The sequence below is a fragment of the Vicia villosa genome, linkage group LG6 (genome assembly GCF_029867415.1).
Source record: "Vicia villosa cultivar HV-30 ecotype Madison, WI linkage group LG6, Vvil1.0, whole genome shotgun sequence".
Classification (NCBI taxonomy): Eukaryota; Viridiplantae; Streptophyta; class Magnoliopsida; order Fabales; family Fabaceae; genus Vicia; species Vicia villosa.
Genome location: NC_081185.1, coordinates 65,288,031 through 65,302,543, shown reverse-complemented (window position 1 = coordinate 65,302,543; position 14,513 = coordinate 65,288,031). Strand labels below are relative to the sequence as shown.

Genomic DNA, 14,513 nt, shown 5'->3' with positions numbered 1-14,513 from the left:
CTTATCGACCACTAATTACTGTCAAATTTTCAGTGACCTTAGCTCCAATCAGTTGAATGAATCAATTCCTCCTAATAAGCTTGCTCAAAATATTACAATTATGTAAGATTCTTTGTCATTCAAATATAATTATTCTTTATATGTTGTTTTTGCATTTAATTATATTTGGATATTAAGTCAATATTCTCCACATATGTGTTTATTGCTTAAGATTAATCTACTTTTAATTTTTTGACCCCTGGGGTTATGTGCAGTATTTTATCAAACAACAATCTAAATGGATCAATTCCATCCTAATTTTCTAATCTTCCACGTCTCCAGACATTGTAAGTTGCCTTTTGTTTTATCCTTTCCTTCCAGCATTTGGTAGAACAATATTTCAAATCCTGGTAAAAGACTGCTTCAGTAAGATCTCTATAGCGTTTCTCTTCTAGCTAGAGGTGTATATTTTTTAGTGCGTATGAGTAATGATTGGCTGTTTTTATTGAGCAATATGCAGTATAGCATAAGGGCAACCTTAACATTGATGTTCATACATCTAAAGAATTGTTTGTCAAGGATGAGTCCTTCAGGTTTGTCGAAATGTTCAGATAGTGCAGTTGAACCGACACTGACCCCAATTTCGATTCCCAAGAGCAGTGACAATGCATTAGACTTGACTTTTAGTCGGATGGTTTTTTCGGTTGCGTCATTGCAAAAGAGATCAATTACAACGTCAGAAAGAAGAAGAGATGGTAAGCTGATTGTATGAATTGGAATTGAGTTTTATGAGATTCACTCGTGCCTTGATTTGTTAGCTAGATTCGATAGATATAAAATCTACTTTTTTTACAGCTAAAAATTGATTTCGATAGAGACAAAATGGGCAGAAGAATGGGAATGAAGAATGGGCAGAATATTACATTCCCGGGTGAAGCTGATGAAGTGGTAGGTGAAGAGGATCATCATATTGTTATTAATTTTGAATGGATTATCTAATCTAGATACTGGTTTTAAGTCTTAATGTCTTTTGCAGCCGAGTACAGTTACTAGAGATATCGTATTTGTGCTTCAACAGAAGGAGCATCCCAAGTTTAGAAGAAGTGGTGAAGATCTTTTAAGTAGAGCTGTGAATTTGTTTTCCCCGATGATGGTTGCTCAGGTGATGTTGCTGGTTGCTCATATGATTTGAAGGAGATGTTAGAATATTTATAAAATTTTGCACTTTGTTCCAGGTTTCTTAAAAGATCCAGAAATTTACTCTATCACATACAGGGACGGATCCAGAAATTTTAATAAGTGGGGTCAATGTCTTATTAAGATGTGTAGTGGTGTGGTGGCAGTGTCTTATTAAGATATGCGAAAGTCAGGAGTTTGATTTCCAAGTATCACAACTTTTAATTTTATTTTACGAAAAAGAACACTAAAGTCACTAAATTCAGTCACAAATTCGGTCACTAAATAAGCTTACCGACCAACACTTTTTTAATCTATACGTAATGATTACTAAATCGGTAGCTAAATGGTTTAGTGACCGATTTTTAAGCTTTTTCGATCTCTATTTCGATCACTAAAAGAGAATTTTCTAATAGTGAGATGATAATTTCATTAGTAATTAAAAATTGAAAAATTACTTTGTGAAAATAAATAAAGAATAAAAAAGATGGTATTGTATACCATTAGATAACCATTATATTTTTTTATCTAAGAGCATTTAGATGAAATGATAAGAGATATTTTTCAACTTAACTAGAGGTTTTGGACTTGATTCTCACTCTAAATACGCAACATTGTTAAAGTTTTTTGAGAGAGAATTTTGCCATTCATTGCGGTCCTATTCGGATCGAATAATTAGATTTTGCAGTTGCGCACAGAACATCATGCTTTTAAAAAAATCTATATTTTTTTATTTCCAACTAGCATTCTTAAAAGGTCCTTAATTCTATTTAAATTATTTTTTCTTTTACTAAACATCCATGATACAATTTCAACCTTGATATTGAGAACCATAAGTTTTATATAAAAGTATTCTTAAGTATACAATTATAAGTAAAAAAAATCTAATATGTTTGTAAATTATATGAGTGTAGATAGTTGTTACTGTTGATGAATAAATTATCCATAATTTTCTGTGCGTGTATATAAAAAGTGGGGACATTCAACGGTGGGGTCAATGAGTTTATATAGATTACTATTAGGGTTCAGCTACCCCCATAGCTCACTATGTAGATCCGTCCCTGATTACATATCATTACTACTTTGTTCTTATGCCAGCAACAACCTTGCTTCTTACAATATTCCCTTAAGCCGACCATCTGTATTTCAATCTTATACATAACTCTAATTACATGTAATTTATCAATGCCAATACAATTTCTCCGATTAATTTCTTAAATTGCCAATTAAAATTTTAATTCTACCACGCATTACATTTCATCCAACTTTATTAATTTATTTCTTTTCATCTCATTTACGGGTCACTATCAACTAAATACATATTTTATTTATTTTTTTAAATGTTAAAATTCTTTTTATTCTCTTTATGTCTCATATGTCAATTTTTTTCTTTGTATAATTATTTAATAATTAAGTGATTCATTTCAAATTTATTTGTATTTAAATAATTTTATACCATATCAATTGCATGATGGTATAATGTATTTTTTAATTTTAATAACATTAAAAATGTATTTATCTCATGGATCATTAAAAAGACTATTTATTTTTGTATAATCAATTATTATTTTAATTTAAGAGACAAAATCTTTATTTTTAAATATTTTTTTTTCTCCATCTCACAATTATATTCTCTCTTCTTTGTGTATGATTATTTAATATAATTAAATCTATATGATTATTGTTCATTTTATAAAAAGTAAATCATTTCAAATTTTGCATTAATATCTAAAATTTTACATTTGTATTTGAAACTATCTAAGAGTTATTGCATTAAGACTCATTTATATGTTATCACATTAACAAATATTTTGTTGTTATATTTTTTTATTTCATGATTATTATTTGAATATTCTAAATTACTGCATATATTTATTTAGTTATTTACACAATATTATTAATTAATTACCCGTGCGGGAGCACTGGTCTCTTTCTAGTTTAAGAATAAACTTCCACAAAATCAGGATTATGGGCTTCAATTTAGAGCCGAATTTTTTGGAGGCGGCATCAGACTTTCGCTGTTGTTTAATAGCTTATCTTCCCTTCAATTTTCTAGGTATACCCATTGGTAATAATCTAAGAAGGTGTAGTTCTTGGTCGACAATTATAGACAAAGTTTCCAGTCGCTTAGCAAGTTGGAAAATCAAGTTTATTTCTTATGGAGTGTGTATTGTTCTTCTTAATGTGGTTCTTAATTCCATTCCATTGTATTTATTCTCATTTTACAAAGCTCCCAAGGTGGTGATTCTCGAGTTAATCAAAATTCAGAGAGCTTTTTTATGAAAAGGAGAACAAAACAAGAGGCAGATCAATAAGGTGTCGTGGTCATCAATTTGTAAATCAAAAGCGGAAGGTGGGATGGGAATTAAACACTATGGGTCCTTCAATGTTGCTTTACTCAACAAATGGGCTTGGAGAATTGTGGATAGACAGAATTTTCAATTGTCGCAACTCTTAGCCTTTAAGTATGGAGACATCAAAAGTCTATTGCTTGACCCAACTAAACCCTTTGCAACTAGAAAATTATCTATTTGGTGGAAGGATATTCGGAGCATCTTGGCAACTTCGGGTATGGAAGAGTCTTGGTTTCAAAGAGACATTTCTTGTAAGCTTGGTTCAGGATCAAATATAGATTTTTGGAGATTTAATTGGTTTGGTCCCCAACCTCTTAAGGACTTTTTCCCATTAATTTTTAAGTTGGTCAGTGATCAAAGGTTGATGGTTAGCAATCCAGGTTCGTGGTTGTCAGGTGTTCCGTCTAGGAATTTTGGAATCAATTATGCATTTGTGTGTGTAGATGTGTGTGATCAGGTCCAAGAACTGCACAATATTTTGGAACATGTTTCGCCTGTCCCTTTAATTGAAGATTCTTTTTTGTGGTGGCCAGAACCTTCCGATTTTTTTGGTTAGAGCTGCGTATAAATCTAAATTCGCTGAGGTATTTCCATCTTCTTTGCTAGAATCAAATTTATCAATTGCTTTAAATTTGTCATGGTTTGCTCAGATCCCTAGTAACATCCATTTTTTCGCTTGGAGACTTTTTTTGAGGAGGCTTCCAACAATAGATGAATTAGCCCGTTGAGGTGTTTTAGGAGGTGTTCATAATTTGGTGTGCCCTCTCTATTTTGGCCAAACTGAGGATTTAGTCTATTTATTTTTGTTATGTCCAGTTGTTGTGAAAGTTTGGTCAATTATGATGGAATGGATTAACATTAATTATTTGCTTCGCTAAATGGATGTCCTGTCTTATTTGATTGAGTTTCATGACTGTTTGCTAGGGAAGGTAAAGAAAAATTTGCATATTCTTCTATGGTTGTTAGTTGTTTGGGCTATTTGACTCTCGAGAAATGATATTCTTTTCATAGGGAGTTGCTTTAGTTTTGCTGATATTGTTCTGCTAGCAAAAAGACTTGCTTGGAATTGGGTAGGTGCTAAATATTTGAGGTCTTTGGATAGCAAATGGGATGATAGATGTAGGGATCTATTTAGCTGTATATGCTAATTTTGTAGAGGTCTTAGTGCCTATCTCTCTTTCTCTATTGTATTTAGGCTGAGTACCCCCTAATACTCAATTAAATACAATTCTTTACTTACAAAAAGAATTTATAAAAACATTAAATCAAAGTTAAATAATATATGGTATCAATTATTAAGTAAAACAAATAAAAGATTGAATATAATGAATGTATTATAATTTATAGAAAAAGAGTTATAAAATGCATTATAATTGAAATATCAAAAATATATTTTTAAAGTTTCTCTGGTTACACTTTTACCCCGTATACAACTTGTTATAAGCACAAGTTGGAAAAAAAAATTGTTTATATATATACTAATAGGAAGATAAAACTAGAACCCTAACAAACTATAAAAAATCCAATAAACTTCTACACTAAGAAACTAGAAGATAGAAAAGATAAAATTAAAGACACTTTTCATTTCATTCCTCTTTAAGGTTTCAATGAAACTACAATATATAATACTTCTAATGGGTGATAAACTTAAAAACCCAAATAGTAGTAAAAGCTCAATCCAACAACATTCTAAATAAAATAACAACTAACATAGTTATATTACTAATTAAAATATCTAATTGCACCTCCTATCACTATTCACTCCTTAAAAAACAACCTTCTCCTTAAGGTTGTAACAAAATAATTGTTGGGATGAATGCTTCTAGATACCATCAAATCCCTTTTTATAAATAAAAAAACCAAGTAAGTCCATAGCCTGATCAAGAATGTCAAGTGTTGTGATCCCTTCATTATTCCTAGTGTTAATATCCAACTTTGTCTAGTTGATCAAGAAATCTGCCATCTTATGGTGACAGCCTGAAACAGCAAGATGTAAGACAGTGTTGCCATATCTATGTTGACAGTGCAATAGATTTGTTCAATTGAAAGGATAAATAAACTGAATGCTCCTCTTGTAGCAGCAGTGATGAAGTATGAGTCGAGGCAATCTGAGAGAGAGAGGGAGTTATATGCAAGAGAAGTTTTTGCATAGAATGCACCTATATCTTTATTTTTTAAAAAAAATTAATAAGGAGTTGTTATTTTAAATCAAAATTTTAATTTATTTTAATTTAGTTTTTTAATTAGAATTATAGAATGGTGGTAATAATGAAGGAGATAAAAAAAATGTTATTTTTATTTTTTAATTAATAAAAAATTGTGAGTATTTGTGAAGAAAGAGACACCTGTAAATTTCTTGCTTGATCTACATGAGGGACGATCGAACTTAGAACAACAAATGTTTTGGTATATGGTTGGGTAGGTGGAAAACATGCTTATGTGGACTTGACTAGAGTTTCTCCACTAGTAATAATGATGACCGGAGGTTATGGTGAGACATGCAACTCTCAAAGCTACTTCAAATAAAGTGGTAAACATAAGAAATGATGTTTCGATAAAACACACATTCTTATCAATTGTTTTTGACACTTTGGATTTTCTAGTATGAGAAGCGGTTGATCTTTTACAGAGAATCCAAAGGCTTATGAATAACAACGTTGTATCTTCTAGATTTAAGAATGTCATTTTTAAGAGGATTGACTTTGCCATCCAAAAAGGAGTAGCAGCGTAGTTTGTTCTTCGTTTAACTTCTATTTCTATAAGAACTCATTTATAAAATATCAACTACCTACCTATCAATAAAACATGCCACCAAACACCCTATATTACCTTTTCTCACATTTCATTTACACTACAAAATACCCTTTTTTGTAATTTACTAAATAAAATTGTACTAACCAATCAAATGCCTCCTTTCATCCAAGTGGCACCTAATAATTTCAAAAGTTTTTCCCTCTTTCTTCCCTCTTTCCCTTAAACACAAACCCTAGATCTAATTTTTCCGCCGTCGCCATCTCTCTTTCCTTCCTTTTCCTTTTCCTTTCCAGCCCGGATCAATTGTGTGAAGCTTTACTTTTCCATAAATATTTCTACTCCTTTCACCAACCTCAGCATCAATGTTATTTTCATAACTCACTGTTTATCACTTGCGATTTTTGTTCATCACCTGCGATTTTTGTAACATCCCAAAATTTCTAATTTAATTAGTTTAATTTAATTTTAAATTAATTAATTTGGATTAGCATTTTATTGGAATTATGTCGAAAAAAATATAAAATGTTAAGTTGTTGGGCCTTATGGTGGAATTAGTAATATGGGGGTGTAAGTGTAAGGGAGCCCATCTCTAATTTTAAGTTTTCATGAAATAAGGAAAAACAAGAGGAAAAAAGAGTTAGAACGTGAAAAACAAGAAGTTGTGAGAAGAGGAGCTGAAGAACGTGAAAGAGAACCAAGAGGGAGAAGACCCACTCAAGGATTTGACTAAGGTAAGGGGGGACTTCTCTGATTATCATCTATTATCGGGTTAGGGGTTAATAATATTGAATAGATGTAGGATTCGGGTCAATTGAGTCATATGATAGGTTTAGGGATTGAATCAAATTGTATGATAATTGATCTTGTGTATGAAATCTATGATATTGTGTGATCATGGCTTTGTTTGATGTGTAATTGATGTATTGTGATGTGTATTTCGTGGTATGTGTGCATTTCATTTCCTATTATTCGAATTGGTGTAATTGGAATGAGTTGGGAATGGTTGGAATGCTGTTTTCTGCAGAATTTGGGGTTGCAGGTACGCAGTAACCGGTTACTGGGAGCAGGGTAACCGATTACTGCAGTGTAAAAAGGGAAATATTGCTGGCTGGGAGTCGGTAATCGGTTACTGAAAGCAGGGTAACCGATTACCCATACAAAAAACAGGGGGATGTATTTTCTGGAAGTCAGTAATCGGTTACTGGAAGCAGGGTAACCGATTACCCATACAAAAACCAGGGGGATGTGTTTCGTGAGTCAGGGTAACCGGTTACTGGCCTTTGGGTAACCGATTACCACTGAAGGTTTTTGAAAAATGCAGAATTTTGTAAAATGCATAACTTTTGATCCGTTGGTCCGTTTCGCGTGCCGTTTTGAGCTAAACGAACCTTATTAAATAATCTATGTGATGATTAATGATGTGATTGTGATTGAATGATGCATATATATATAAACATGCTTGATGATGATGATGATTATGATGAAATGGGTATTTTGACGATGTTACTCATAGACTTGACGATGGTATAAGTATGTTCATATATGTTTGCATTCATTCATGTTCATTGGTGATACTGTATCCATAAGGGTGTGTTGGATCAGTGAAGGGCATGATTCCCATTGTGTGGAATCTGTGCCGGCAGGGCCGTATCTTGATGATGTTGGATCGGTCATGGGTTATTCCCATTGATGACGTTGGTACCACATGCATAGTGTCAGTTGCATTCATATGCATGACTTTTATAACATGATTGGATGCATTCCAGTGTTATAAATATTGATGATGTTGATTTGATTGCTTTGTGATGTTAAAACTTGTCTGAATGTCTGTTTGTGAAACAATTGGGTGAAAGATACAGCTATGATGTGTTATTGCCTTATAGCCTTATAACATTTGTTAATTATGATGAAGACTCACCCTTACATGTTGTCATTTTCAGATTGAGGATAGCGGCTATTCGACTCGGTGAGGATTAGCTCATGAGTCAGTTGTTTGGTTAGCGTCAGGTGTCGTGCTCTGATAGTTGTAACACTGGGGACGCGAACGTTTAGAGTTTAAGTTTTGATAACTCTAGTTTTGTTTTATGTTGAAGGATTGGTTTGAAAATGTTAAACGTAATCTGTTGAACTATTTCCGCTGTGTTGACATGAATTGTTTTTGATTAATAAGAATTGCCTCAGTGAATGCATGACATGCCTGAATGATGTTTTAATTTATTTTGAAATTGTGGCACCCTTGTTTCATGTACTCTGAATAAATTTGTTTAATTTGCCGCGGGGTTTAGAAGGGTGTTACAATAGTGGTATCAGAGCATAGTCGGTCGTTGTGACCAGAGTCTTAGTGTCAGTCTTTCCTGTGTATGCGACTCGTACTAACTGACTTGTCGATACTTTTGTTCTGATTAAATTAATTGTGATTTAAGCAGAGCAATGGCTGGAAGAGGAGGAAGAAACGATGATGCTATCGCTGAGGCTCTGGACATGATTGCTGGTGTGCTGGGAGGAAATGCTGGAGGGGCAGGGATCGGTGCTGACAGGCAACTGGGGAATTTTCAGAGGAACAATCCTCCGTTGTTCAAGGGTACGCATGATCCTGAAGGTGCTCAGAAGTGGCTGAAAGAGATCGAACGGATTTTCAGAGTCATTGATTGTGCTGAAAATCTGAAGGTGAGGTATGGTACGCATATGTTATCTGAAGAAGCTGATGACTGGTGGATGGCGACCAGAGCTGAACTAGAGGCTGATGATGTGGGTATTTCTTGGCCCGTGTTCAAAAGAGAGTTTTTGAGAAGGTACTTTCCTGAGGACGTGCGAGGCCGAAAGGAAATTGAATTTCTGGAGTTGGTTCAAGGTAATATGACAGTGCCAGAATATGCTTCGAAGTTTGTTGAGTTGGCAAAGTACTACGTTCACTACAACAACGATGAAGCTAGTGAATTCTCGAAGTGCATCAAATTTGAGAACGGTCTCCGTGATGAGATTAAGCAGGGAATCAGGTACCAGAGGATTCGGAGATTTGTTGATTTGGTAGACTGTAGCAGGATCTTTGAAGAAGATAACCTTAAGCTGAAGTCATCTCACTCTCGCGAGTTAGTTGACAGGAAAGGTAAGAAGCCTATGGAAAAAGGAAAACCGTATGGTAGAGGAAATCCAAAGATTGGTGGTTGGAAGAGGCCTAGTGGGGGAGACTCCAGTGCTTTTGTCAGGTGCTATACCTGTGGTGAGGTCGGTCACCGTAGGAATGAGTGCAAGCTGAACCAGAAGAAGTGCTTCAAGTGTGAAGAGGTGGGTCATGTTGCCGCTGATTGTAAGAAGAAGACTGTGACTTGTTACAATTGTGGTGAAGAGGGCCACATTAGCCCACAGTGTCCTAAACCGAAGAAGAATCAATTTGGAGGAAAAGTTTTTGCCTTGACTGGGACAGAGACTACTCCAGAGGATAGATTAATTAAAGGTACGTGTTTCATTCATGGCACACCTTTGGTTGCAATTATTGATACTGGAGCAACTCATTCTTTTATTTCCTTGGATTGCGCTAAAAGGTTGAATTTAGAAATATCTGAAATAAATGGAAGCATGGTTATTGACACTCCTGCGTCGGGTTCAGTAACTACTTCATCTGCTTGTTTGAATTGTCCTGTTGATGTTTTTGGTAGAGAATTTGGAATGGACTTAGTGTGTCTTCCATTGAAACAACTCGATGTCATCCTGGGAATGAACTGGTTGGAATTCAACCGTGTTCATATAAACTGTTTTACGAAGACGGTAATCTTTCCCGAAGCTGTTAATACTGATGATCTGAACATGACGGCTAGACAAGTGAAAGAAGCCATTAAGGACGGTGCGGCAGTGTTCATGTTGTTCGCAATGATGGACCTGAAAGAGAAGGTGGTGCGTAGTGAATTACCAGTAGTGTGTGAATTTCCGGAAGTTTTTCCTGAAGATGTGAATGACTTACCACCGGAAAGAGAAGTAGAGTTTACTATCGAATTGATTCCGGGAACTAGTCCAGTGTCAATGGCACCATATCGTATGTCACCATCAGAGTTGGCCGAGTTGAAGAAGCAATTAGAGGAGTTGCTTGAGAAGAAATTCATTCGTCCGAGTGTTTCTCCGTGGGGTGCACCGGTAGTGTTGGTAAAGAAGAAAGAGGGTTCCATGAGACTATGTGTAGACTACCGACAATTAAACAAAGTTACTATCAAGAATCGGTATCCGTTGCCGAGGATTGATGACTTGATGGATCAGTTGGTTGGAGCTTGCGTGTTTAGTAAAATTGATCTGAGGTCTGGATATCACCAGATTCGAGTGAAAGAAGATGACATTCAGAAGACGGCGTTTAGAACAAGGTATGGGCATTATGAATATTCGGTGATGCCATTTGGAGTTACGAATGCACCTGGTGTTTTTATGGAGTATATGAATAGAATCTTCCATCCTTATCTTGATAAATTTGTGGTAGTATTTATAGATGATATTTTGATATACTCCAAGAACGAAGAAGAGCATGCAGAACATCTCAGAACTGTGTTAGAATTATTGAAGGAGGTGAATTCAGAGTTGACGAGAATGGTATATTGAGGTTTGGAGACAGGGTTTGTGTTCCTGATCTTGCTGAACTCCGGAAGAGTATTCTAGAAGAAGGACACCGTAGTGGATTGAGTATTCATCCTGGTGCTACCAAGATGTATCATGATTTGAAAAAGCTGTTTTGGTGGCCTGGAATGAAGAAGGAAATTGCTGAATTTGTATTCTCTTGTTTGACGTGTCAGAAGTCAAAGGTTGAACATCAGAAGCCATATGGATTCATGCAACCGATGTTTATTCCCGAGTGGAAGTGGGATAGCATATCAATGGATTTTGTTTCTGGGTTACCGAGGACCGTTAAGTATTGTGAAGCCATCTGGGTTGTTGTGGACAGGTTGACGAAGTCTGCACATTTCATACCAGTGAGGATGGATTATCCGATGGAAAAGTTGGCTCAATTGTATATTGAGAAGATAGTTAGCCTACATGGTATTCCTTCGAGTATCGTGTCAGACAGAGATCCGAGATTCACGTCGAAGTTCTGGGAAGGTTTGCAGAAGGCTTTGGGTACTAAGCTGAGATTGAGTTCTGCTTATCATCCGCAGACAGATGGACAGACTGAGAGGACGATTCAGTCGTTAGAAGATTTGTTACGTGCTTGTGTACTAGAAAAAGGAGGTGCTTGGGATAGTTATCTGCCTTTGATTGAGTTTACCTACAACAACAGTTTTCATTCGAGTATCGGCATGGCTCCGTTTGAAGCTTTGTATGGTCAGAGGTGTAGGACGCCTTTATGTTGGTATGAGTCCGGTGAGAGTGTTGTGATTGGACCGGAAATTGTACAACAAACTACGGAAAAGATTAAGATGATTCAAGAGAAGATGAAAGCGTCTCAGAGTCGTCAAAAGAGTTACCATGACAAGAGGAGGAAAACACTTGAGTTTCAAGAGGGAGACCATGTGTTTATGAGAGTTACTCCTATGACAGGAATTGGTAGGGCGTTGAAGTCGAAGAAGTTGACTCCGCGTTTTATTGGACCTTTCCAAGTTTCCGAAAAAGTGGGAGAAGTAGCTTATCGTATTGCTTTACCGCCAATGCTTGCAAATTTGCATGACGTATTTCATGTATCGCAATTGAGGAAGTACGTTGCGGATCCATCCCATGTGATTCAAGTAGATGATGTGCAGGTGAAAGATAACTTGACCGTTGAAACCTTACCTGTAAGGATTGAAGATCGGAAGCTGAAACAGTTGCGTGGCAAGGAAATAGCCTTGGTTAGAGTAGCTTGGGGAGGACCGGCTGAGGGGAATGTCACCTGGGAGTTGGAAAGCCAGATGAAAGATTCCTATCCGGAACTCTTTGCTTGAGGTATGTTTTCGAGGACGAAAACTCTTTTAGTGGGGGAGAGTTGTAACATCCCAAAATTTCTAATTTAATTAGTTTAATTTAATTTTAAATTAATTAATTTGGATTAGCATTTTATTGGAATTATGTGGAAAAAAATATAAAATGTTAAGTTGTTGGGCCTTATGGTGGAATTAGTAATATGGGGGTGTAAGTGTAAGGGAGCCCATCTCTAATTTTAAGTTTTCATGAAATAAGGAAAAACAAGAGGAAAAAAGAGTTAGAACGTGAAAAACAAGAAGTTGTGAGAAGAGGAGCTGAAGAACGTGAAAGAGAACCAAGAGGGAGAAGACCCACTCAAGGATTTGACTAAGGTAAGGGGGGACTTCTCTGATTATCATCTATTATCGGGTTAGGGGTTAATAATATTGAATAGATGTAGGATTCGGGTCAATTGAGTCATATGATAGGTTTAGGGATTGAATCAAATTGTATGATAATTGATCTTGTGTATGAAATCTATGATATTGTGTGATCATGGCTTTGTTTGATGTGTAATTGATGTATTGTGATGTGTATTTCGTGGTATGTGTGCATTTCATTTCCTATTATTCGAATTGGTGTAATTGGAATGAGTTGGGAATGGTTGGAATGCTGTTTTCTGCAGAATTTGGGGTTGCAGGTACGCAGTAACCGGTTACTGGGAGCAGGGTAACCGATTACTGCAGTATAAAAAGGGAAATATTGCTGGCTGGGAGTCGGTAATCGGTTACTGAAAGCAGGGTAACCGATTACCCATACAAAAAACAGGGGGATGTATTTTCTGGAAGTCAGTAATCGGTTACTGGAAGCAGGGTAACCGATTACCCATACAAAAACCAGGGGGATGTGTTTCGTGAGTCAGGGTAACCGGTTACTGGCCTTTGGGTAACCGATTACCACTGAAGGTTTTTGAAAAATGCAGAATTTTGTAAAATGCATAACTTTTGATCCGTTGGTCCGTTTCGCGTGCCGTTTTGAGCTAAACGAACCTTATTAAATAATCTATGTGATGATTAATGATGTGATTGTGATTGAATGATGCATATATATATAAACATGCTTGATGATGATGATGATTATGATGAAATGGGTATTTTGACGATGTTACTCATAGACTTGACGATGGTATAAGTATGTTCATATATGTTTGCATTCATTCATGTTCATTGGTGATACTGTATCCATAAGGGTGTGTTGGATCAGTGAAGGGCATGATTCCCATTGTGTGGAATCTGTGCCGGCAGGGCCGTATCTTGATGATGTTGGATCGGTCATGGGTTATTCCCATTGATGACGTTGGTACCACATGCATAGTGTCAGTTGCATTCATATGCATGACTTTTATAACATGATTGGATGCATTCCAGTGTTATAAATATTGATGATGTTGATTTGATTGCTTTGTGATGTTAAAACTTGTCTGAATGTTTGTTTGTGAAACAATTGGGTGAACGATACAGCTATGATGTGTTATTGCCTTATAGCCTTATAACATTTGTTAATTATGATGAAGACTCACCCTTACATGTTGTCATTTTCAGATTGAGGATAGCGGCTATTCGACTCGGTGAGGATTAGCTCATGAGTCAGTTGTTTGGTTAGCGTCAGGTGTCGTGCTCTGATAGTTGTAACACTGGGGACGCGAACGTTTAGAGTTTAAGTTTTGATAACTCTAGTTTTGTTTTATGTTGAAGGATTGGTTTGAAAATGTTAAACTTAATCTGTTGAACTATTTCCGCTGTGTTGACATGAATTGTTTTTGATTAATAAGAATTGCCTCAGTGAATGTATGACATGCCTGAATGATGTTTTAATTTATTTTGAAATTGTGGCACCCTTGTTTCATGTACTCTGAATAAATTTGTTTAATTTGCCGTGGGGTTTAGAAGGGTGTTACAATTTTCATCTCCGGACAAAAGCTTGAAAACGGTATGTTGAATCCTTTTCCAGACTAATTCAATTTTCATTTCGTTGACCTCTATGTTTCATTGTTTTCATTATTCTGGTTGTTCACTATTCTGGTTGCTTAACTATTCTGGTTGTACACCATTTTCATCAAGTACAAGTCAGTGTTTATGTCTTTGATAATTTACAGGGAAATGGACAGTTTGTTGGAGTTCTCAGCGTTTTAGATTTTAAGAGAGGTATGTAAGTTCTCAGCGTTTTGGATATAAGAGAAGTGAAGATATTGCGAGCTCTGACTGGTCATACGAATCTGGTATGATTCCATGAAGCCTATGAAGGTGATGAAAATGTTTATGTTGTTATGGAGTAAGTTCTTATTATCCATATATTTTTTGTCACAACTTTACTTGTACCTCTATGGTTCAATGCTGC

At 35.7% G+C, this 14,513-nt stretch overlaps 1 long non-coding RNA gene across 1 annotated transcript; it reads left to right on the top strand.

The window, feature by feature from the left end:
* Positions 1-266: 266 nt before the first annotated feature.
* LOC131611592 (uncharacterized) lies at positions 267-1,141 on the top strand. The gene is made up of 3 exons (XR_009287035.1): positions 267-734; positions 835-927; positions 1,016-1,141. It is a non-coding gene; the product is annotated as an uncharacterized LOC131611592 (long non-coding RNA).
* Positions 1,142-14,513: the final 13,372 nt, after the last annotated feature.